Source organism: Heterodontus francisci, unplaced genomic scaffold (assembly GCF_036365525.1).
Source record: "Heterodontus francisci isolate sHetFra1 unplaced genomic scaffold, sHetFra1.hap1 HAP1_SCAFFOLD_824, whole genome shotgun sequence".
Lineage (NCBI taxonomy): Eukaryota > Metazoa > Chordata > Chondrichthyes > Heterodontiformes > Heterodontidae > Heterodontus > Heterodontus francisci.
Window position 1 is genome coordinate 101,555 of NW_027140269.1, and position 26,105 is coordinate 127,659.

The following is a 26,105-nucleotide window of genomic DNA, read 5'->3' on the forward strand; positions in this document are numbered from 1 at the left end:
TGTACAGAGAGAGTGTGCTGCACACTCACTCACTGAGTGTACAGAGAGAGTGTGCTGCTCACTCACTCACTGAGTTTACAGAGAGAGTGTGCTGCTCACTCACTCACTGAGTTTACAGAGAGAGTGTGCTTCTCACTCACTCACTGAGTTTACAGAGAGAGTGTGCTGCTCACTCACTCACTGGATGTACAGAGAGAGTGTGCTGCACACTCACTCACTGAGTGTACAGAGAGAGTGTGCTGCTCACTCACTCACTGAGTTTACAGAGAGAGTGTGCTTCTCACTCACTCACTGAGTTTACAGAGAGAGTGTGCTGCTCACTCACTCACTGGATGTACAGAGAGAGTGTGCTGCTCACTCACTCACTGAGTTTACAGAGAGAGTGTGCTGCACACTCACTCACTCACTGAGTTTACAGAGAGAGTGTGCTGCTCACTCACTCACAGAGTTTACAGAGAGAGTGTGCTGCACACTCACTCACTGAGTTTACAGAGAGAGTGTGCTGCTCACTCACTCACTGAAAATACAGAGAGAGTGTGCCGCTCACTCACTCAGAGTTTACAGAGAGAGTGTGCTGCTCACTCACTCACTGAGTTTACAGAGAGAGTGGGCTGCTCACTCACTCATTGAGTGTACAGAGAGAGTGTGCCGCTCACTCACTCACTGAGTTTACAGAGAGAGTGTGCTGCTCACTCACTCACTGAGTTTACAGAGACAGTGTGCTGCTCACTCACTCACTGAGTTTACAGAGAGAGTGTGCTGCTCACTCACTCACTGAAAATACAGAGAGAGTGTGCTGCTCACTCACTCACTGAAAATACAGAGAGAGTGTGCCGCTCACTCACTCACTGAGTTTACAGAGAGAGTGTGCTGCTCACTCACTCACTGAGTTTACAGAGAGAGTGTGCTGCTCACTCACTCATTGAGTGTACAGAGAGAGTGTGCCGCTCACTCACTCACTGAGTTTACAGAGAGAGTGTGCTGCTCACTCACTCACTGAGTTTACAGAGAGAGTGTGCTGCTCACTCACTCACTGAGTTTACAGAGAGAGTGTGCTGCTCACTCACTCACTGAAAATACAGAGAGAGTGTGCTGCTCACTCACTCACTGAGTTTACAGAGAGATTGTGCTGCTCACTCACTCACTGAGTTTACAGAGAGAGTGTGCTGCTCACTCACTCACTGAAAATACAGAGAGAGTGTGCCGCTCACTCACTCACTGAAAATACAGAGAGAGTGTGCCGCTCACTCACTCACTGAGTTTACAGAGAGAGTGTGCTGCTCACTCACTCACTGAGTTCACAGAGAGAGTGTGCTGCTCACTCACTCATTGAGTGTACAGAGAGAGTGTGCTGCTCACTCACTCATTGAGTGTACAGAGAGAGTGTGCTGCTCACTCACTCACTGAGTTTACAGAGAGAGTGTGCTGCTCACTCACTCACTGAGTTTACAGAGAGAGTGTGCTGCTCACTCACTCACTGAGTTTACAGAGAGAGTGTGCTGCTCACTCACTCACTGGATGTACAGAGAGAGTGTGCTGCTCACTAACTCACTGAGTTTACAGAGAGAGTGTGCTGCACACTCACTCACTGAGTTCACAGAGAGAGTGTGCTGCTCACTACATCACTGGATGTCCAGAGAGAGTGTGCTGCTCACTCACTCACTGAGTTCACAGAGAGAGTGTGCTGCTCACGACATCACTGGATGTACAGAGAGAGTGTGCTGCTCACTCACTCACTGAGTATACAGAGAGAGTGTGCTGCTCACTCACTCACTGGATGTACAGAAAGAATGTGCTGCTCACTCACTCACTGGATGTACAGAGAGAGTGTGCTGCTCACTCACTCACTGAGTTTACAGAGAGAGTGTGCTGCTCACTCACTCACTGGATGTACAGAGAGAGTGTGCTGCTCACTCACTCACTGGATGGAGAGAGAGAGTGTGCTGCTCACTAACTCACTGAGTTTACAGAGAGAGTGTGCTGCTCACTCACTCACTGGATGTACAGAGAGAGTGTGCTGCTCACTCGCTCACTGAGTTTACAGAGAGAGTGCGCTGCTCACTCACTCACTGGCTGTACAGAGAGAGTGTGCTGCTCACTCACTCACTGGATGTACAGAGAGAGTGTGCTTCTCACTCACTCACTGAGTTCACAGAGAGAGTGTGCTGCTCACTCACTCACTGGATGTACAGACAGAGTGTGCTGCTCACTCACTCACTGAGTTTACAGAGAGAGTGTGCCGCTCACTCACTCACTGAGTTTACAGAGATAGTGTGCTGCTCACTCACTCACTGAGTTTACAGAGAGAGTGTGCTGCTCACTCACTCACTGAGTTTACAGAGAGAGTGTGCTGCTCACTCACTCACTGAGTTTACAGAGAGAGTGTGCTGCTCACTCACTCACTGAGTTTACAGAGAGAGTGTGCTGCTCACTCACTCACTGAGTTTACAGAGAGAGTGTGCTGCTCACTCACTCACTGAGTTTACAGAGAGAGTGTGCTGCTCACTCACTCACTGAGTGTACAGAGAGAGTGTGCTGCTCACTCACTCACTGAGTTTACAGAGAGAGTGTGCTGCTCACTCACTCACTGAGTGTACAGAGAGAGTGTGCTGCTCACTCACTCACTGAGTTTACAGAGAGAGTGTGCTGCTCACTCACTCACTGAGTGGACAGAGAAAGTGTGCTGCTCACTCACTCACTGAGTGTACAGAGAGAGTGTGCTGCTCACTCACTCACTGAGTGTACAGAGAGAGTGTGCTGCTCACTCACTCACTGTGTTTACAGACAGAGTGTGCTGCACACTCACTCACTGAGTGTACAGAGAGAGTGTGCTGCTCACTCACTCACTGGATGTACAGAGAGAGTGTGCTGCTCACTCACGCACTGAGTTTCCAGAGAGAGTGTGCTGCTCACTCACTCACTGAGTGGACAGAGAGAGTGTGCTGCACACTCACTCACTGAGTGTACAGAGAGAGTGTGCTGCACACTCACTCACTGAGTGTACAGAGAGAGTGTGCTGCACACTCACTCACTGAGTGTACAGAGAGAGTGTGCTGCTCACTCACTCACTGAGTGGACAGAGAGAGTGTGCTGCTCACTCACTCACTGAGTGGACAGAGAGAGTGTGCTGCTCACTCACTCACTGGATGTCCAGAGAGAGTGTGCTTCTCACTCACTCACTGAGTTTACAGAGAGAGTGTGCTGCTCACTCACTCACTGAGAGTACAGAGAGAGTGTGCTGCTCACTCACTCACTGAGTGTACAGAGAGAGTGTGCTGCTCACTCACTCACTGAGTTTACAGAGAGAGTGTGCTGCACACTCACTCACTGAGTGTACAGAGAGAGTGTGCTGCTCACTCACTCACTCACTGAGTTTACAGAGAGAGTGTGCTTCTCACTCAGTTACTGAGTGTACAGAGAGAGTGTGCTGCTCACTCACTCACTGAGTGTACAGAGAGAGTGTGCTTCTCACTCAATCACTGAGTTTACAGAGAGAGTGTGCTGCTCATTCACTCACTGGATGTACAGAGAGAGTGTGCTGCACACTCACTCACTGAGTGTACAGAGAGAGTGTGCTGCTCACTCACTCACTGAGTTTACAGAGAGAGTGTGCTGCTCACTCACTCACTGAGTTTACAGAGAGAGTGTGCTTCTCACTCACTCACTGAGTTTACAGAGAGAGTGTGCTGCTCACTCACTCACTGGATGTACAGAGAGAGTGTGCTGCACACTCACTCACTGAGTGTACAGAGAGAGTGTGCTGCTCACTCACTCACTGAGTTTACAGAGAGAGTGTGCTTCTCACTCACTCACTGAGTTTACAGAGAGAGTGTGCTGCTCACTCACTCACTGGATGTACAGAGAGAGTGTGCTGCTCACTCACTCACTGAGTTTACAGAGAGAGTGTGCTGCTCACTCACTCACTGAGTTTACAGAGAGAGTGTGCTGCTCACTCACTCACTGAAAATACAGAGAGAGTGTGCCGCTCACTCACTCAGAGTTTACAGAGAGAGTGTGCTGCTCACTCACTGAGTTTACAGAGAGAGTGTGCTGCTCACTCACTCATTGAGTGTACAGAGAGAGTGTGCTGCTCACTCACTCACTGAGTTTACAGAGAGAGTGTGCTGCTCACTCACTCACTGAGTTTACAGAGAGAGTGTGCTGCTCACTCACTCACTGAGATTACAGAGAGAGTGTGCTGCTCACTCACTCACTGAGTTTACAGAGAGAGTGTGCTGCTCACTCACTCACTGAGTTTACAGAGAGAGTGTGCTGCTCACTCACTCACTGAGATTACAGAGAGAGTGTGCTGCTCACTCACTCACTGAAAATACAGAGAGAGTGTGCCGCTCACTCACTCACTGAAAATACAGAGAGAGTGTGCCGCTCACTCACTCACTGAGTTTACAGAGAGAGTGTGCTGCTCACTCACTCACTGAGTGTACAGAGAGAGTGTGCTGCTCACTCACTCATTGAGTGTACAGAGAGAGTGTGCCGCTCACTCACTCACTGAGTTTACAGAGAGAGTGTGCTGCTCACTCACTCACTGAGTTTACAGAGAGAGTGTGCTGCTCACTCACTCACTGAGTTTACAGAGAGAGTGTGCTGCTCACTCACTCACTGAAAATACAGAGAGAGTGTGCTGCTCACTCACTCACTGAGTTTACAGAGAGATTGTGCTGCTCACTCACTCACTGAGTTTACAGAGAGAGTGTGCTGCTCACTCACTCACTCACTGAAAATACAGAGAGAGTGTGCCACTCACTCACTCACTGAAAATACAGAGAGAGTGTGCCGCTCACTCACTCACTGAGTTTACAGAGAGAGTGTGCTGCTCACTCACTCACTGAGTTCACAGAGAGAGTGTGCTGCTCACTCACTCATTGAGTGTACAGAGAGAGTGTGCCGCTCACTCACTCACTGAGTTTACAGAGAGAGTGTGCTGCTCACTCACTCACTGAGTTTACAGAGAGAGTGTGCTGCTCACTCACTCACTGAGTTTACAGAGAGAGTGTGCTGCTCACTCACTCACTGAAAATACAGAGAGAGTGTGCTGCTCACTCACTCACTGAGTTTACAGAGAGATTGTGCTGCTCACTCACTCACTGAGTTTACAGAGAGAGTGTGCTGCTCTCTCACTCACTGAGAATACAGAGAGAGTGTGCTGCTCACTCACTCACTGAGTGTACAGAGAGAGTGTGCCGCTTACTCACTCACTGAGTTTACAGAGAGATTGTGCTGCTCACTCACTCACTGAGTTTACAGAGAGAGTGTGCTGCTCTCTCACTCACTGAGAATACAGAGAGAGTGTGCTGCTCACTCACTCATTGAGTGTACAGAGAGAGTGTGCTGCTCACTCACTCACTGAGTTTACAGAGAGAGTGTGCTGCTCACTCACTCACTGGATGTACAGACAGAGTGTGCTGCTCACTCACTCACTGAGTGTACAGAGAGAGTGTGCTGCTCACTCACTCACTGAGTTTACAGAGAGAGTGTGCTGCTCACTCACTCACTGAGTTTAAAGAGAGAGTGTGCTGCTCACTCACTCACTGGATGTACAGACAGAGTGTGCTACTCACTCACTCACTGGATGGACAAGGAGAGTGTGCTGCTCACTCACTCATTGAGTGTACAGAGAGAGTGTGCCGCTCACTCACTCACTGAGTTTACAGAGAGAGTGTGCTGCTCACTCACTCACTGAGTTTACAGAGAGAGTGTGCTGCTCACTCACTCACTGAGTTTACAGAGAGAGTCTGCTGCTCACGCACTCACTGAGTGTACAGAGAGAGTGTGCCGCTCACTCACTCACTGAAAATACAGATAGAGTGTGCCGCTCACTCACTCACTGAGTTTACAGAGAGAGTGTGCTGTTCACTCACTCACTGAGTTTACAGAGAGAGTGTGCTGCTCACTCACTCACTGAGAAGACAGAGAGAGTGTGCTGCTCACTCACTCATTGAGTGTACAGAGAGAGTGTGCTGCTCACTCACTCACTGAGTTTACAGAGAGAGTGTGCTGCTCACTCACTCACTGGATGTACAGAGTGTGCTGCTCACTAACTCACTGAGTTTACAGAGAGAGTGTGCTGCTCACTCACTCACTGGATGTACAGACAGAGTGTGCTGCTCACTCACTCACTGAGTGTACAGAGAGAGTGTGCTGCTCACTCACTCACTGGATGTACAGAGAGAGTGTGCTGCACACTCACTCACTGAGTTTACAGAGAGAGTGTGCTTCTCACTCACTCACTGAGTTTACAGAGAGAGTGTGCTGCTCACTCACTCACTGGATGTACAGAGAGAGTGTGCTGCACACTCACTCACTGAGTGTACAGAGAGAGTGTGCTGCTCACTCTCTCACTGAGTTTACACAGAGAGTGTGCTGCTCACTCACTCACTGAGTTTACAGAGAGATTGTGCTGCTCACTCACTCACTGAGTTTACAGAGAGAGTGTGCTGCTCACTCACTCACTGAGTTTACAGAGAGAGTGTGCTGCTCACTCACTCACTGGAAGTACAGAGAGAGTGTGCTGCACACTCACTCACTCACTGAGTTTACAGAGAGAGTGTGCTTATCCCTCACTCACTGAGTTTACAAAGAGAGTGTGCTGCTCACTCACTCACTGGATGTGCAGAGAGAGTGTGCTGCACACTCACTCACTGAGTTTACAGAGAGAGTGTGCTGCTCACTCACTCACTGGATGTACAGAGTGTGCTGCTCACTCACTCACTGAGTTCACAGAGAGAGTGTGCTACTCACTACATCACTGGATGTCCAGAGAGAGTGTGCTGCTCACTCACTCACTGAGTTCACAGAGAGAGAGTGCTGCTCACTACATCACTGGATGTACAGAGAGAGTGTGCTGCACACTCACTCACTGAGTGTACAGAGAGAGTGTGCTGCTCACTCACTCACTGGATGTACAGAAAGAATGTGCTGCTCACTCACTCACTGGATGTACAGAGAGAGTGTGCTGCTCACTCACTTACTGAGTTTACAGAGAGAGTGTGCTGCTCACTCACTCACTGAGTTTACAGAGAGAGTGTGCTGCTCACTCACTCACTGGATGTACAGAGAGAGTGTGCTGCACACTCGCTCACTGAGTTTACAGAGAGAGTGCGCTGCTCACTCACTCACTGGATGTACAGAGAGAGTGTGCTGCTCACTCACTCACTGGATGTACAGAGAGAGTGTGCTGCTCACTCACTCACTGAGTTTACAGAGAGAGTGTGCTGCTCACTCACTCACTGAGTTTACAGAGAGAGTGTGCTTCTCACTCACTCACTGAGTTTACAGAGAGAGTGTGCTGCTCACTCACTCACTGGATGTACAGAGAGAGTGTGCTGCACACTAACTCACTGAGTGTACAGAGAGAGTGTGCTGCTCACTCACTCACTGAGTTTACAGAGAGAGTGTGCTGCTCACTCACTCACTGAGTTTACAGAGAGAGTGTGCTGCTCACTCACTCACTGAGTTTACAGAGAGAGTGTGCTGCTCACTCACTCACTGGTTGTACAGAGAGAGTGTGCTGCTCACTCACTCACTGAGTTTACAGAGAGAGTGTGCTGCTCACTCACTCACTGAGATTACATAGAGAGTGTGCTGCACACTCACTCACTGAGTGTACAGAGAGAGTGTGCTGCTCACTCACTCACTGAGTTTACAGAGAGAGTGTGCTGCTCACTCACTGAGTTTACAGAGAGAGTGTGCTGCTCACTCACTCACTGAGTTTACAGAGAGAGTGTGCTGCTCACTCGCTCACTGAGTTTACAGAGAGAGTGCGCTGCTCACTCACTGGATGTGCAGAGAGAGTGTGCTGCTCACTCACTCACTGGATGTAAAGAGAGAGTGTGCTACTGACTCACTCACTGAGTTTACAGAGAGAGTGTGCTGCTCACTCACTCATTGGATGTACAGACAGAGTGTGCTGCTCACTCACTCACTGAGTTTACAGAGAGAGTGTGCCGCTCACTCACTCACTGAGTTTACAGAGAGAGTGTGCTGCACACTCACTCACTCACTGAGTTTACAGAGAGAGTGTGCTGCTCACTCACTGACTGAGTTTACAGAGAGAGTGTGCTTCTCACTCACTCACTGAGTTTACAGAGAGAGTGTGCTGCTCACTCACTCACTGGATGTACAGAGAGAGTGTGCTGCACACTCACTCACTGAGTGTACAGAGAGAGTGTGCTGCTCACTCATTCACTGAGTTTACAGAGAGAGTGTGCTGCTCACTCACTCACTGAGTTTACAGAGAGAGTGTGCTGCTCACTCACTCACTGGATGTACAGAGAGAGTGTGCTGCACACTCACTCACTCACTGAGTTTACAGAGAGAGTGTCCTGCTCACTCACTCACTGAGTTCACAGAGAGAGTGTGCTGCTCACTCACTCACTGGATGTACAGAGAGAATGTGCTGCACACTCACTCACTGAGTGTACAGAGAGAGTGTGCTGCTCACTCACTCACTGAGTTTGCAGAGAGAGTGTGCTTCTCACTCACTCACTGAGTTTACAGAGAGAGTGTGCTGCTCACTCACTCACTGGATGTACAGAGAGAGTGTGCTGCACACTCACTCACTCACTGAGTTTACAGAGAGAGTGTGCTGCACACTCACTCACTGAGTTTACAGAGAGAGTTTGCTGCTCACTCACTCACTGAGTTTACAGAGAGAGTGTGCTGCTCACTCACTCACTGAGTTTACAGAGAGAGTGTGCTGCTCACTCACTCACTGGATGTACAGAGTGTGCTGCACACTCACTCACTGAGTTCACAGAGAGAGTGTGCTGCTCACTACATCACTGGATGTCCAGAGAGAGTGTGCTGCTCACTCACTCACTGAGTTCACAGAGAGAGTGTGCTGCTCACTACATCACTGGATGTACAGAGAGAGTGTGCTGCTCACTCACTCACTGAGTGTACAGAGAGAGTGTGCTGCTCACTCACTCACTGGATGTACAGAAAGAATGTGCTGCTCACTCACTCACTGGATGTACAGAGAGAGTGTGCTGCTCATTCACTCACTCACTGAGTTTACAGAGAGAGTGTGCTGCTCACTCACTCACTGGATGTACAGAGAGAGTGTGCTGCTCACTCACTCACTGGATGTACAGAGAGAGTGTGCTGCTCACTAACTCACTGAGTTTACAGAGAGAGTGTGCTGCTCACTCACTCACTGGATGCACAGAGAGAGTGTGCTGCTCACTCGCTCACTGAGTTTACAGAGAGAGTGCGCTGCTCACTCACTCACAGGATGTACAGAGAGAGTGTGCTGCTCACTCACTCACTGGATGTACAGAGAGAGTGTGCTACTCACTCACTCACTGAGTTTACAGAGAGAGTGTGCTGCTCACTCACTCATTGGATGTACAGACAGAGTGTGCTGCTCACTCACTCACTGAGTTTACAGAGAGAGTGTGCCGCTCACTCACTCACTGAGTTTACAGAGAGAGTGTGCTGCTCACTCACTCACTGAGTTTACAGAGAGAGTGTGCTGCTCACTCACTCACTGAGTTTACAGAGAGAGTGTGCTGCTCACTCACTCACTGAGTTTACAGAGAGAGTGTGCTGCTCACTCACTCACTGAGTTTACAGAGAGAGTGTGCTGCTCACTCACTCACTGAGTTTACAGAGAGAGTGTGCTGCTCACTCACTCACTGAGAATACAGAGAGAGTGTGCTGCTCACTCACTCATTGAGTGCACAGAGAGAGTGTGCTGCTCACTTACTCACTGAGTTTACAGAGAGAGTGTGCTGCTCACTCACTCACTGAGTGGACAGAGAAAGTGTGCTGCTCACTCACTCACTGAGTGTACAGAGAGAGTCTGCTGCTCACTCACTCACTGAGTGTACAGAGAGAGTGTGCTGCTCACTCACTCACTGTGTTTACAGACAGAGTGTGCTGCACACTCACTCACTGAGTGCACAGAGAGAGTGTGCTGCTCACTCACTCACTGGATGTACAGAGAGAGTGTGCTGCTCAATCACGCACTGAGTTTACAGAGAGAGTGTGCTGCTCACTCACTCACTGAGTGGACAGAGAGAGTGTGCTGCTCACTCACTCACTGAGTGGACAGAAAGAGTGTGCTGCACACTCACTCACTGAGTGTACAGAGAGAGTGTGCTGCACACTCACTCACTGAGTGGACAGAGAGAGTGTGCTGCTCACTCACTCACTGAGTTTACAGAGAGAGCGTGCTGCTCACTCACTCACTGGATGTCCAGAGAGAGTGTGCTTCTCACTCACTCACTGAGTTTACAGAGAGAGTGTGCTGCTCACTCACTCACTGAGAGTACAGAGAGAGTGTGCTGCTCACTCACTCACTGAGTGTACAGAGAGAGTGTGCTGCTCACTCACTCACTGAGTTTACAGAGAGAGTGTGCTGCACACTCACTCACTGAGTGTACAGAGAGAGTGTGCTGCTCACTCACTCACTCACTGAGTTTACAGAGAGAGTGTGCTTCTCACTCACTCACTGAGTTTACAGAGAGAGTGTGCCGCTGACTCACTCATTGAGTGTACAGAGAGAGTGTGCTGCTCACTCACTCACTGTGTTTACAGACAGAGTGTGCTGCACACTCACTCACTGAGTGCACAGAGAGAGTGTGCTGCTCACTCACTCACTGGATGTACAGAGAGAGTGTGCTGCTCACTCACGCACTGAGTTTACAGAGAGAGTGTGCTGCTCACTCACTCACTGAGTGGACAGAGAGAGTGTGCTGCTCACTCACTCACTGAGTGGATAGAGAGAGTGTGCTGCTCACTCACTCACTGAGTGTACAGAGAGAGTGTGCTGCTCACTCACTCACTGGATGTACAGAGAGAGTGTGCTGCACACTCACTCACTGAGTTTACAGAGAGAGTGTGCTTCTCACTCACTCACTGAGTTTACAGAGAGAGTGTGCTGCTCACTCACTCACTGGATGTACAGAGAGAGTGTGCTGCACACTCACTCACTGAGTGTACAGAGAGAGTGTGCTGCTCACTCTCTCACTGAGTTTACACAGAGAGTGTGCTGCTCACTCACTCACTGAGTTTACAGAGAGATTGTGCTGCTCACTCACTCACTGAGTTTACAGAGAGAGTGTGCTGCTCACTCACTCACTGAGTTTACAGAGAGAGTGTGCTGCTCACTCACTCACTGGAAGTACAGAGAGAGTGTGCTGCACACTCACTCACTCACTGAGTTTACAGAGAGAGTGTGCTTATCCCTCACTCACTGAGTTTACAAAGAGAGTGTGCTGCTCACTCACTCACTGGATGTGCAGAGAGAGTGTGCTGCACACTCACTCACTGAGTTTACAGAGAGAGTGTGCTGCTCACTCACTCACTGGATGTACAGAGTGTGCTGCTCACTCACTCACTGAGTTCACAGAGAGAGTGTGCTACTCACTACATCACTGGATGTCCAGAGAGAGTGTGCTGCTCACTCACTCACTGAGTTCACAGAGAGAGAGTGCTGCTCACTACATCACTGGATGTACAGAGAGAGTGTGCTGCACACTCACTCACTGAGTGTACAGAGAGAGTGTGCTGCTCACTCACTCACTGGATGTACAGAAAGAATGTGCTGCTCACTCACTCACTGGATGTACAGAGAGAGTGTGCTGCTCACTCACTTACTGAGTTTACAGAGAGAGTGTGCTGCTCACTCACTCACTGAGTTTACAGAGAGAGTGTGCTGCTCACTCACTCACTGGATGTACAGAGAGAGTGTGCTGCACACTCGCTCACTGAGTTTACAGAGAGAGTGCGCTGCTCACTCACTCACTGGATGTACAGAGAGAGTGTGCTGCTCACTCACTCACTGGATGTACAGAGAGAGTGTGCTGCTCACTCACTCACTGAGTTTACAGAGAGAGTGTGCTGCTCACTCACTCACTGAGTTTACAGAGAGAGTGTGCTTCTCACTCACTCACTGAGTTTACAGAGAGAGTGTGCTGCTCACTCACTCACTGGATGTACAGAGAGAGTGTGCTGCACACTAACTCACTGAGTGTACAGAGAGAGTGTGCTGCTCACTCACTCACTGAGTTTACAGAGAGAGTGTGCTGCTCACTCACTCACTGAGTTTACAGAGAGAGTGTGCTGCTCACTCACTCACTGAATTTACAGAGAGAGTGTGCTGCTCACTCACTCACTGGTTGTACAGAGAGAGTGTGCTGCTCACTCACTCACTGAGTTTACAGAGAGAGTGTGCTGCTCACTCACTCACTGAGATTACATAGAGAGTGTGCTGCACACTCACTCACTGAGTGTACAGAGAGAGTGTGCTGCTCACTCACTCACTGAGTTTACAGAGAGAGTGTGCTGCTCACTCACTCACTGAGTTTACAGAGAGAGTGTGCTGCTCACTCACTCACTGAGTTTACAGAGAGAGTGTGCTGCTCACTCGCTCACTGAGTTTACAGAGAGAGTGCGCTGCTCACTCACTGGATGTGCAGAGAGAGTGTGCTGCTCACTCACTCACTGGATGTAAAGAGAGAGTGTGCTACTGACTCACTCACTGAGTTTACAGAGAGAGTGTGCTGCTCACTCACTCATTGGATGTACAGACAGAGTGTGCTGCTCACTCACTCACTGAGTTTACAGAGAGAGTGTGCCGCTCACTCACTCACTGAGTTTACAGAGAGAGTGTGCTGCACACTCACTCACTCACTGAGTTTACAGAGAGAGTGTGCTGCTCACTCACTGACTGAGTTTACAGAGAGAGTGTGCTTCTCACTCACTCACTGAGTTTACAGAGAGAGTGTGCTGCTCACTCACTCACTGGATGTACAGAGAGAGTGTGCTGCACACTCACTCACTGAGTGTACAGAGAGAGTGTGCTGCTCACTCATTCACTGAGTTTACAGAGAGAGTGTGCTGCTCACTCACTCACTGAGTTTACAGAGAGAGTGTGCTGCTCACTCACTCACTGGATGTACAGAGAGAGTGTGCTGCACACTCACTCACTCACTGAGTTTACAGAGAGAGTGTCCTGCTCACTCACTCACTGAGTTCACAGAGAGAGTGTGCTGCTCACTCACTCACTGGATGTACAGAGAGAATGTGCTGCACACTCACTCACTGAGTGTACAGAGAGAGTGTGCTGCTCACTCACTCACTGAGTTTGCAGAGAGAGTGTGCTTCTCACTCACTCACTGAGTTTACAGAGAGAGTGTGCTGCTCACTCACTCACTGGATGTACAGAGAGAGTGTGCTGCACACTCACTCACTCACTGAGTTTACAGAGAGAGTGTGCTGCACACTCACTCACTGAGTTTACAGAGAGAGTTTGCTGCTCACTCACTCACTGAGTTTACAGAGAGAGTGTGCTGCTCACTCACTCACTGAGTTTACAGAGAGAGTGTGCTGCTCACTCACTCACTGGATGTACAGAGTGTGCTGCACACTCACTCACTGAGTTCACAGAGAGAGTGTGCTGCTCACTACATCACTGGATGTCCAGAGAGAGTGTGCTGCTCACTCACTCACTGAGTTCACAGAGAGAGTGTGCTACTCACTACATCACTGGATGTACAGAGAGAGTGTGCTGCTCACTCACTCACTGAGTGTACAGAGAGAGTGTGCTGCTCACTCACTCACTCACTGAGTTTACAGAGAGAGTGTCCTGCTCACTCACTCACTGAGTTCACAGAGAGAGTGTGCTGCTCACTCACTCACTGGATGTACAGAGAGAATGTGCTGCACACTCACTCACTGAGTGTACAGAGAGAGTGTGCTGCTCACTCACTCACTGAGTTTGCAGAGAGAGTGTGCTTCTCACTCACTCACTGAGTTTACAGAGAGAGTGTGCTGCTCACTCACTCACTGGATGTACAGAGAGAGTGTGCTGCACACTCACTCACTCACTGAGTTTACAGAGAGAGTGTGCTGCACACTCACTCACTGAGTTTACAGAGAGAGTTTGCTGCTCACTCACTCACTGAGTTTACAGAGAGAGTGTGCTGCTCACTCACTCACTGAGTTTACAGAGAGAGTGTGCTGCTCACTCACTCACTGGATGTACAGAGTGTGCTGCACACTCACTCACTGAGTTCACAGAGAGAGTGTGCTGCTCACTACATCACTGGATGTCCAGAGAGAGTGTGCTGCTCACTCACTCACTGAGTTCACAGAGAGAGTGTGCTGCTCACTACATCACTGGATGTACAGAGAGAGTGTGCTGCTCACTCACTCACTGAGTGTACAGAGAGAGTGTGCTGCTCACTCACTCACTGGATGTACAGAAAGAATGTGCTGCTCACTCACTCACTGGATGTACAGAGAGAGTGTGCTGCTCATTCACTCACTCACTGAGTTTACAGAGAGAGTGTGCTGCTCACTCACTCACTGGATGTACAGAGAGAGTGTGCTGCTCACTCACTCACTGGATGTACAGAGAGAGTGTGCTGCTCACTAACTCACTGAGTTTACAGAGAGAGTGTGCTGCTCACTCACTCACTGGATGCACAGAGAGAGTGTGCTGCTCACTCGCTCACTGAGTTTACAGAGAGAGTGCGCTGCTCACTCACTCACAGGATGTACAGAGAGAGTGTGCTGCTCACTCACTCACTGGATGTACAGAGAGAGTGTGCTACTCACTCACTCACTGAGTTTACAGAGAGAGTGTGCTGCTCACTCACTCATTGGATGTACAGACAGAGTGTGCTGCTCACTCACTCACTGAGTTTACAGAGAGAGTGTGCCGCTCACTCACTCACTGAGTTTACAGAGAGAGTGTGCTGCTCACTCACTCACTGAGTTTACAGAGAGAGTGTGCTGCTCACTCACTCACTGAGTTTACAGAGAGAGTGTGCTGCTCACTCACTCACTGAGTTTACAGAGAGAGTGTGCTGCTCACTCACTCACTGAGTTTACAGAGAGAGTGTGCTGCTCACTCACTCACTGAGTTTACAGAGAGAGTGTGCTGCTCACTCACTCACTGAGAATACAGAGAGAGTGTGCTGCTCACTCACTCATTGAGTGCACAGAGAGAGTGTGCTGCTCACTTACTCACTGAGTTTACAGAGAGAGTGTGCTGCTCACTCACTCACTGAGTGGACAGAGAAAGTGTGCTGCTCACTCACTCACTGAGTGTACAGAGAGAGTCTGCTGCTCACTCACTCACTGAGTGTACAGAGAGAGTGTGCTGCTCACTCACTCACTGTGTTTACAGACAGAGTGTGCTGCACACTCACTCACTGAGTGCACAGAGAGAGTGTGCTGCTCACTCACTCACTGGATGTACAGAGAGAGTGTGCTGCTCAATCACGCACTGAGTTTACAGAGAGAGTGTGCTGCTCACTCACTCACTGAGTGGACAGAGAGAGTGTGCTGCTCACTCACTCACTGAGTGGACAGAGAGAGTGTGCTGCACACTCACTCACTGAGTGTACAGAGAGAGTGTGCTGCACACTCACTCACTGAGTGGACAGAGAGAGTGTGCTGCTCACTCACTCACTGAGTTTACAGAGAGAGCGTGCTGCTCACTCACTCACTGGATGTCCAGAGAGAGTGTGCTTCTCACTCACTCACTGAGTTTACAGAGAGAGTGTGCTGCTCACTCACTCACTGAGAGTACAGAGAGAGTGTGCTGCTCACTCACTCACTGAGTGTACAGAGAGAGTGTGCTGCTCACTCACTCACTGAGTTTACAGAGAGAGTGTGCTGCACACTCACTCACTGAGTGTACAGAGAGAGTGTGCTGCTCACTCACTCACTCACTGAGTTTACAGAGAGAGTGTGCTTCTCACTCACTCACTGAGTTTACAGAGAGAGTGTGCCGCTGACTCACTCATTGAGTGTACAGAGAGAGTGTGCTGCTCACTCACTCACTGTGTTTACAGACAGAGTGTGCTGCACACTCACTCACTGAGTGCACAGAGAGAGTGTGCTGCTCACTCACTCACTGGATGTACAGAGAGAGTGTGCTGCTCACTCACGCACTGAGTTTACAGAGAGAGTGTGCTGCTCACTCACTCACTGAGTGGACAGAGAGAGTGTGCTGCTCACTCACTCACTGAGTGGATAGAGAGAGTGTGCTGCTCACTCACTCACTGAGTTTACAGAGAGAGCGTGCTGCTCACTCACTCACTGGATGTCCAGAGAGAGTGTGCTTCTCACTCACTCACTGAGTTTACAGAGAGAGTGTGCTGCTCACTCACTCACTGAGAGTACAGAGAGAGTGTGCTGCTCACTCACTCACTGAGTGTACAGAGAGAGTGTGCTGCTCACTCACTCACTGAGTTTACAGAGAGAGTGTGCTGCACACTCACTCACTGAGTGTACAGAGAGAGTGTGCTGCTCACTCACTCACTCACTGAGTTTACAGAGAGAGTGTGCTTCTCACTCACTCACTGAGTGTACAGAGTGTGCTGCTCACACACTCACTGAGTGTACAGAGAGAGTGTGCTTCTCACTCAATCACTGAGTTTACAGAGAGAGTGTGCTGCTCACTCACTCACTGGATGTACAGAGAGAGTGTGCTGCACACTCACTCACTGAGTGTACAGAGAGAGTGTGCTGCTCACTCACTCACTGAGTTTACAGAGAGAGTCTGCTGCTCACGCACTCACTGAGTGTACAGAGAGAGTGTGCCGCTCACTCACTCACTGAAAATACAGATAGAGTGTGCCGCTCACTCACTCACTGAGTTTACAGAGAGAGTGTGCTGCTCACTCACTCACTGAGTTTACAGAGAGAGTGTGCTGCTCACTCACTCACTGAGAAGACAGAGAGAGTGTGCTGCTCACTCACTCATTGAGTGTACAGAGAGAGTGTGCTGCTCACTCACTCACTGAGTTTACAGAGAGAGTGTGCTGCTCACTCACTCACCGGATGTACAGAGTGTGCTGCTCACTAACTCACTGAGTTTACAGAGAGAGTGTGCTGCTCACTCACTCACTGGATGTACAGACAGAGTGTGCTGCTCACTCACTCACTGAGTGTACAGAGAGAGTGTGCTGCTCACTCACTCACTGGATGTACAGAGAGAGTGTGCTGCACACTCACTCACTGAGTTTACAGAGAGAGTGTGCTTCTCACTCACTCACTGAGTTTACAGAGAGAGTGTGCTGCTCACTCACTCACTGGATGTACAGAGAGAGTGTGCTGCACACTCACTCACTGAGTGTACAGAGAGAGTGTGCTGCTCACTCTCTCACTGAGTTTACACAGAGAGTGTGCTGCTCACTCACTCACTGAGTTTACAGAGAGAGTGTGCTGCTCACTCACTCACTGAGTTTACAGAGAGAGTGTGCTGCTCACTCACTCACTGAGTTTACAGAGAGAGTGTGCTGCTCACTCACTCACTGGAAGTACAGAGAGAGTGCGCTGCACACTCACTCACTCACTGAGTTTACAGAGAGAGTGTGCTGCTCACTCACTCACTGAGTTCACAGAGTGTGCTGCTCACTCACTCACTGGATGTACAGAGAGAGTGTGCTGCACACTCACTCACTGAGTGTACAGAGAGAGTGTGCTGCTCACTCACTCACTGAGTTTACAGAGAGAGTGTGCTTATCCCTCACTCACTGAGTTTACAAAGAGAGTGTGCTGCTCACTCACTCACTGGATGTGCAGAGAGAGTGTGCTGCACACTCACTCACTGAGTTTACAGAGAGAGTGTGCTGCTCACTCACTCACTGGATGTACAGAGTGTGCTGCTCACTCACTCACTGAGTTCACAGAGAGAGTGTGCTACTCACTACATCACTGGATGTCCAGAGAGAGTGTGCTGCTCACTCACTCACTGAGTTCACAGAGAGAGAGTGCTGCTCACTACATCACTGGATGTACAGAGAGAGTGTGCTGCACACTCACTCACTGAGTGTACAGAGAGAGTGTGCTGCTCACTCACTCACTGGATGTACAGAAAGAATGTGCTGCTCACTCACTCACTGGATGTACAGAGAGAGTGTGCTGCTCACTCACTTACTGAGTTTACAGAGAGAGTGTGCTGCTCACTCACTCACTGAGTTTACAGAGAGAGTGTGCTGCTCACTCACTCACTGGATGTACAGAGAGAGTGTGCTGCACACTCGCTCACTGAGTTTACAGAGAGAGTGCGCTGCTCACTCACTCACTGGATGTACAGAGAGAGTGTGCTGCTCACTCACTCACTGGATGTACAGAGAGAGTGTGCTGCTCACTCACTCACTGAGTTTACAGAGAGAGTGTGCTGCTCACTCACTCACTGAGTTTACAGAGAGAGTGTGCTTCTCACTCACTCACTGAGTTTACAGAGAGAGTGTGCTGCTCACTCACTCACTGGATGTACAGAGAGAGTGTGCTGCACACTAACTCACTGAGTGTACAGAGAGAGTGTGCTGCTCACTCACTCACTGAGTTTACAGAGAGAGTGTGCTGCTCACTCACTCACTGAGTTTACAGAGAGAGTGTGCTGCTCACTCACTCACTGAGTTTACAGAGAGAGTGTGCTGCTCACTCACTCACTGGTTGTATAGAGAGAGTGTGCTGCTCACTCACTCACTGAGTTTACAGAGAGAGTGTGCTGCTCACTCACTCACTGAGATTACATAGAGAGTGTGCTGCACACTCACTCACTGAGTGTACAGAGAGAGTGTGCTGCTCACTCACTCACTGAGTTTACAGAGAGAGTGTGCTGCTCACTCACTCACTGAGTTTACAGAGAGAGTGTGCTGCTCACTCACTCACTGAGTTTACAGAGAGAGTGTGCTGCTCACTCGCTCACTGAGTTTACAGAGAGAGTGCGCTGCTCACTCACTGGATGTGCAGAGAGAGTGTGCTGCTCACTCACTCACTGGATGTAAAGAGAGAGTGTGCTACTGACTCACTCACTGAGTTTACAGAGAGAGTGTGCTGCTCACTCACTCATTGGATGTACAGACAGAGTGTGCTGCTCACTCACTCACTGAGTTTACAGAGAGAGTGTGCCGCTCACTCACTCACTGAGTTTACAGAGAGAGTGTGCTGCACACTCACTCACTCACTGAGTTTACAGAGAGAGTGTGCTGCTCACTCACTGACTGAGTTTACAGAGAGAGTGTGCTTCTCACTCACTCACTGAGTTTACAGAGAGAGTGTGCTGCTCACTCACTCACTGGATGTACAGAGAGAGTGTGCTGCACACTCACTCACTGAGTGTACAGAGAGAGTGTGCTGCTCACTCATTCACTGAGTTTACAGAGAGAGTGTGCTGCTCACTCACTCACTGAGTTTACAGAGAGAGTGTGCTGCTCACTCACTCACTGGATGTACAGAGAGAGTGTGCTGCACACTCACTCACTCACTGAGTTTACAGAGAGAGTGTCCTGCTCACTCACTCACTGAGTTCACAGAGAGAGTGTGCTGCTCACTCACTCACTGGATGTACAGAGAGAATGTGCTGCACACTCACTCACTGAGTGTACAGAGAGAGTGTGCTGCTCACTCACTCACTGAGTTTGCAGAGAGAGTGTGCTTCTCACTCACTCACTGAGTTTACAGAGAGAGTGTGCTGCTCACTCACTCACTGGATGTACAGAGAGAGTGTGCTGCACACTCACTCACTCACTGAGTTTACAGAGAGAGTGTGCTGCACACTCACTCACTGAGTTTACAGAGAGAGTTTGCTGCTCACTCACTCACTGAGTTTACAGAGAGAGTGTGCTGCTCACTCACTCACTGAGTTTACAGAGAGAGTGTGCTGCTCACTCACTCACTGGATGTACAGAGTGTGCTGCACACTCACTCACTGAGTTCACAGAGAGAGTGTGCTGCTCACTACATCACTGGATGTCCAGAGAGAGTGTGCTGCTCACTCACTCACTGAGTTCACAGAGAGAGTGTGCTGCTCACTACATCACTGGATGTACAGAGAGAGTGTGCTGCTCACTCACTCACTGAGTGTACAGAGAGAGTGTGCTGCTCACTCACTCACTGGATGTACAGAAAGAATGTGCTGCTCACTCACTCACTGGATGTACAGAGAGAGTGTGCTGCTCATTCACTCACTCACTGAGTTTACAGAGAGAGTGTGCTGCTCACTCACTCACTGGATGTACAGAGAGAGTGTGCTGCTCACTCACTCACTGGATGTACAGAGAGAGTGTGCTGCTCACTAACTCACTGAGTTTACAGAGAGAGTGTGCTGCTCACTCACTCACTGGATGCACAGAGAGAGTGTGCTGCTCACTCGCTCACTGAGTTTACAGAGAGAGTGCGCTGCTCACTCACTCACAGGATGTACAGAGAGAGTGTGCTGCTCACTCACTCACTGGATGTACAGAGAGAGTGTGCTACTCACTCACTCACTGAGTTTACAGAGAGAGTGTGCTGCTCACTCACTCATTGGATGTACAGACAGAGTGTGCTGCTCACTCACTCACTGAGTTTACAGAGAGAGTGTGCCGCTCACTCACTCACTGAGTTTACAGAGAGAGTGTGCTGCTCACTCACTCACTGAGTTTACAGAGAGAGTGTGCTGCTCACTCACTCACTGAGTTTACAGAGAGAGTGTGCTGCTCACTCACTCACTGAGTTTACAGAGAGAGTGTGCTGCTCACTCACTCACTGAGTTTACAGAGAGAGTGTGCTGCTCACTCACTCACTGAGTTTACAGAGAGAGTGTGCTGCTCACTCACTCACTGAGAATACAGAGAGAGTGTGCTGCTCACTCACTCATTGAGTGCACAGAGAGAGTGTGCTGCTCACTTACTCACTGAGTTTACAGAGAGAGTGTGCTGCTCACTCACTCACTGAGTGGACAGAGAAAGTGTGCTGCTCACTCACTCACTGAGTGTACAGAGAGAGTCTGCTGCTCACTCACTCACTGAGTGTACAGAGAGAGTGTGCTGCTCACTCACTCACTGTGTTTACAGACAGAGTGTGCTGCACACTCACTCACTGAGTGCACAGAGAGAGTGTGCTGCTCACTCACTCACTGGATGTACAGAGAGAGTGTGCTGCTCAATCACGCACTGAGTTTACAGAGAGAGTGTGCTGCTCACTCACTCACTGAGTGGACAGAGAGAGTGTGCTGCTCACTCACTCACTGAGTGGACAGAGAGAGTGTGCTGCACACTCACTCACTGAGTGTACAGAGAGAGTGTGCTGCACACTCACTCACTGAGTGGACAGAGAGAGTGTGCTGCTCACTCACTCACTGAGTTTACAGAGAGAGCGTGCTGCTCACTCACTCACTGGATGTCCAGAGAGAGTGTGCTTCTCACTCACTCACTGAGTTTACAGAGAGAGTGTGCTGCTCACTCACTCACTGAGAGTACAGAGAGAGTGTGCTGCTCACTCACTCACTGAGTGTACAGAGAGAGTGTGCTGCTCACTCACTCACTGAGTTTACAGAGAGAGTGTGCTGCACACTCACTCACTGAGTGTACAGAGAGAGTGTGCTGCTCACTCACTCACTCACTGAGTTTACAGAGAGAGTGTGCTTCTCACTCACTCACTGAGTTTACAGAGAGAGTGTGCCGCTGACTCACTCATTGAGTGTACAGAGAGAGTGTGCTGCTCACTCACTCACTGTGTTTACAGACAGAGTGTGCTGCACACTCACTCACTGAGTGCACAGAGAGAGTGTGCTGCTCACTCACTCACTGGATGTACAGAGAGAGTGTGCTGCTCACTCACGCACTGAGTTTACAGAGAGAGTGTGCTGCTCACTCACTCACTGAGTGGACAGAGAGAGTGTGCTGCTCACTCACTCACTGAGTGGATAGAGAGAGTGTGCTGCTCACTCACTCACTGAGTTTACAGAGAGAGCGTGCTGCTCACTCACTCACTGGATGTCCAGAGAGAGTGTGCTTCTCACTCACTCACTGAGTTTACAGAGAGAGTGTGCTGCTCACTCACTCACTGAGAGTACAGAGAGAGTGTGCTGCTCACTCACTCACTGAGTGTACAGAGAGAGTGTGCTGCTCACTCACTCACTGAGTTTACAGAGAGAGTGTGCTGCACACTCACTCACTGAGTGTACAGAGAGAGTGTGCTGCTCACTCACTCACTCACTGAGTTTACAGAGAGAGTGTGCTTCTCACTCACTCACTGAGTGTACAGAGTGTGCTGCTCACACACTCACTGAGTGTACAGAGAGAGTGTGCTTCTCACTCAATCACTGAGTTTACAGAGAGAGTGTGCTGCTCACTCACTCACTGGATGTACAGAGAGAGTGTGCTGCACACTCACTCACTGAGTGTACAGAGAGAGTGTGCTGCTCACTCACTCACTGAGTTCACAGAGACAGTGTGCTGCTCACTCACTCACTGGATGTACAGAGAGAGTGTGCTGCTCACTCACTCACTGAGTTTACAGAGAGAGTGTGCTGCTCACTCACTCACTGAGTTTACAGAGAGAGTGTGCTGCTCACTCACTCACTGGTTGTACAGAGAGAGTGTGCTGCTCACTCACTCACTGAGTTTACAGAGAGAGTGTGCTGCTCACTCACTGAGATTACATAGAGAGTGTGCTGCACACTCACTCACTGAGTTTACAGAGAGAGTGTGCTGCTCACTCACTCACTGAGTTTACAGAGAGAGTGTGCTGCTCACTCACTCACTGAGTTTACAGAGAGAGTGTGCTGCTCACTCACTCACTGAGTTTACAGAGAGAGTGCGCTGCTCACTCACTCACTGAGTTTACAGAGAGAGTGTGCTGCTCACTCACTCATTGGATGTACAGACAGAGTGTGCTGCTCACTCACTCACTGAGTTTACAGAGAGAGTGTGCAGCTCACTCACTCACTGAGTTTACAGAGAGAGTGTGCTGCACACTCACTCACTCACTGAGTTTACAGAGAGAGTGTGCTGCTCACTCACTCACTGAGTTTACAGAGAGAGTGTGCTTCTCACTCACTCACTGAGTTTACAGAGAGAGTGTGCTGCTCACTCACTCACTGGATGTACAGAGAGAGTGTGCTGCACACTCACTCACTGAGTGTACAGAGAGAGTGTGCTGCTCACTCACTCACTGAGTTTACAGAGAGAGTGTGCTGCTCACTCACTCACTGAGTTTACAGAGAGAGTGTGCTGCTCACTCACTCACTGAGTTTACAGAGAGAGTGTGCTGCTCACTCACTCACTGGATGTAAAGAGAGAGTGTGCTGCACACTCACTCACTCACTGAGTTTACAGAGAGAGTTTCCTGCTCACTCACTCACTGAGTTCACAGAGAGAGTGTGCTGCTCACTCACTCACTGGATGTACAGAGAGAGTGTGCTGCACACTCACTCACTGAGTGTACAGAGAGAGTGTGCTGCTCACTCACTCACTGAGTTTACAGAGAGAGTGTGCTTCTCACTCACTCACTGAGTTTACAGAGAGAGTGTGCTGCTCACTCACTCACTGGATGTACAGAGAGAGTGTGCTGCACACTCACTCACTCACTGAGTTTACAGAGAGAGTGTGCTGCACACTCACTCACTGAGTTTACAGAGAGAGTGTGCTGCTCACTCACTCACTGAGTTTACAGAGAGAGTGTGATGCTCACTCACTCACTGGATGTACAGAGTGTGCTGCACACTCACTCACTGAGTTCACAGAGAGAGTGTGCTGCTCACTACATCACTGGATGTCCAGAGAGAGTGTGCTGCTCACTCACTCACTGAGTTCACAGAGAGAGTGTGCTGCTCACTACATCACTGGATGTACAGAGAGAGTGTGCTGCTCACTCACTCACTGAGTGTACAGAGAGAGTGTGCTGCTCACTCACTCACTGGATGTACAGAAAGAATGTGCTGCTCACTCACTCACTGGATGTACAGAGAGAGTGTGCTGCTCATTCACTCACTCACTGAGTTTACAGAGAGAGTGTGCTGCTCACTCACTCACTGGATGTACAGAGAGAGTGTGCTGCTCACTCACTCACTGGATGTACAGAGTGTGCTGCTCACTAACTCACTGAGTTTACAGAGAGAGTGTGCTGCTCACTCACTCACTGGATGCACAGAGAGAGTGTGCTGCTCACTCGCTCACTGAGTTTACAGAGAGAGTGCGCTGCTCACTCACTCACTGGATGGACAGAGAGAGTGTGCTGCTCACTCACTCACTGGATGTACAGAGAGAGTGTGCTACTCACTCACTCACTGAGTTTACAGAGAGAGTGTGCCGCTCACTCACTCACTGAGTTTACAGAGAGAGTGTGCTGCTCACTCACTCACTGAGTTTACAGAGAGAGTGTGCTGCTCACTCACTCACTGAGTTTACAGAGAGAGTGTGCTGCTCACTCACTCATTGAGTTTACAGAGAGAGTGTGCTGCTCACTCACTCACTGAGTTTACAGAGAGAGTGTGCTGCTCACTCACTCACTGAGTTTACAGAGAGAGTGTGCTGCTCACTCACTCACTGAGTTTACAGAGAGAGTGTGCTGCTCACTCACTCACTGAGTGTACAGAGAGAGTGTGCTGCTCACTCACTCACTGAGTTTACAGAGAGAGTGTGCTGCTCACTCACTCACTGAGTGTACAGAGAGAGTGTGCTGCTCATTCACTCACTGAGTTTACAGAGAGAGTGTGCTGCTCACTTACTCACTGAGTTTACAGAGTGTGCTGCTCACTCACTCACTGAGTGGACAGAGAAAGTGTGCTGCTCACTCACTCACTGAGTGTACAGAGAGAGTGTGCTGCTCACTCACTCACTGAGTGTACAGAGAGAGTGTGCTGCTCACTCACTCACTGTGTTTACAGACAGAGTGTGCTGCACACTCACTCACTGAGTGTACAGAGAGAGTGTGCTGCTCACTCACTCACTGGATGTACAGAGAGAGTGTGCTGCTCACTCACGCACTGAGTTTACAGAGAGAGTGTGCTGCTCACTCACTCACTGAGTGGACAGAGAGAGTGTGCTGCTCACTCACTCACTGAGTGGACAGAGAGAGTGTGCTGCACACTCACTCACTGAGTGTACAGAGAGAGTGTGCTGCACACTCACTCACTGAGTTTACAGAGAGAGCGTGCTGCTCACTCACTCACTGGATGTCCAGAGAGAGTGTGCTTCTCACTCACTCACTGAGTTTACAGAGATAGTGTGCTGCTCACTCACTCACTGAGAGTACAGAGAGAGTGTGCTGCTCACTCACTCACTGAGTGTACAGAGAGAGTGTGCTGCTCACTCACTCACTGAGTTTACAGAGAGAGTGTGCTGCACACTCACTCACTGAGTGGACAGAGAGAGTGTGCTGCTCACTCACTCACTCACTGAGTTTACAGAGAGAGTGTGCTGCTCACTCACTCACTGGATGTACAGAGAGAGTGTGCTGCACACTCACTCACTGAGTGTACAGAGAGAGTGTGCTGCTCACTCACTCACTGAGTTTACAGAGAGAGTGTGCTGCACACTCACTCACTGAGTGGACAGAGAGAGTGTGCTTCTCACTCAATCACTGAGTTTACAGAGAGAGTGTGCTGCTCACTCACTCACTGGATGTACAGAGAGAGTGTGCTGCACACTCACTCACTGAGTGTACAGAGAGAGTGTGCTGCTCACTCACTCACTGAGTTTACAGAGAGAGTGTGCTTCTCACTCACTCACTGAGTTTACAGAGAGAGTGTGCTGCTCACTCACTCACTGGATGTACAGAGAGAGTGTGCTGCACACTCACTCACTGAGTGTACAGAGAGAGTGTGCTGCTCACTCAGTCACTGAGTTTACAGAGAGAGTGTGCTTCTCACTCACTCACTGAGTTTACAGAGAGAGTGTGCTGCTCACTCACTCACTGGATGTACAGAGAGAGTGTGCTGCTCACTCACTCACTCACTGAGTTTACAGAGAGAGTGTGCTGCTCACTCACTCACTGAGTTTACAGAGAGAGTGTGCTGCACACTCACTCACTCACTGAGTTTACAGAGAGAGTGTGCTGCTCACTCACTCACTGAGTTTACAGAGAGAGTGTGCTGCTCACTCACTCACAGAGTTTACAGAGAGAGTGTGCTGCTCACTCACTCACTGGATGTACAGAGTGTGCTGGTCACTAACTCACTGAGTTTACAGAGAGAGTGTGCTGCTCACTCACTCACTGGATGTACAGACAGAGTGTGCTGCTCAATCACTCACTGAGTGTACAGACAGAGTGTGCTGCTCACTCACTCACTCACTGAGTTTACAGAGAGAGTGTGCTGCTCACTCACTCACTGAGTTTACAGAGAGAGTGTG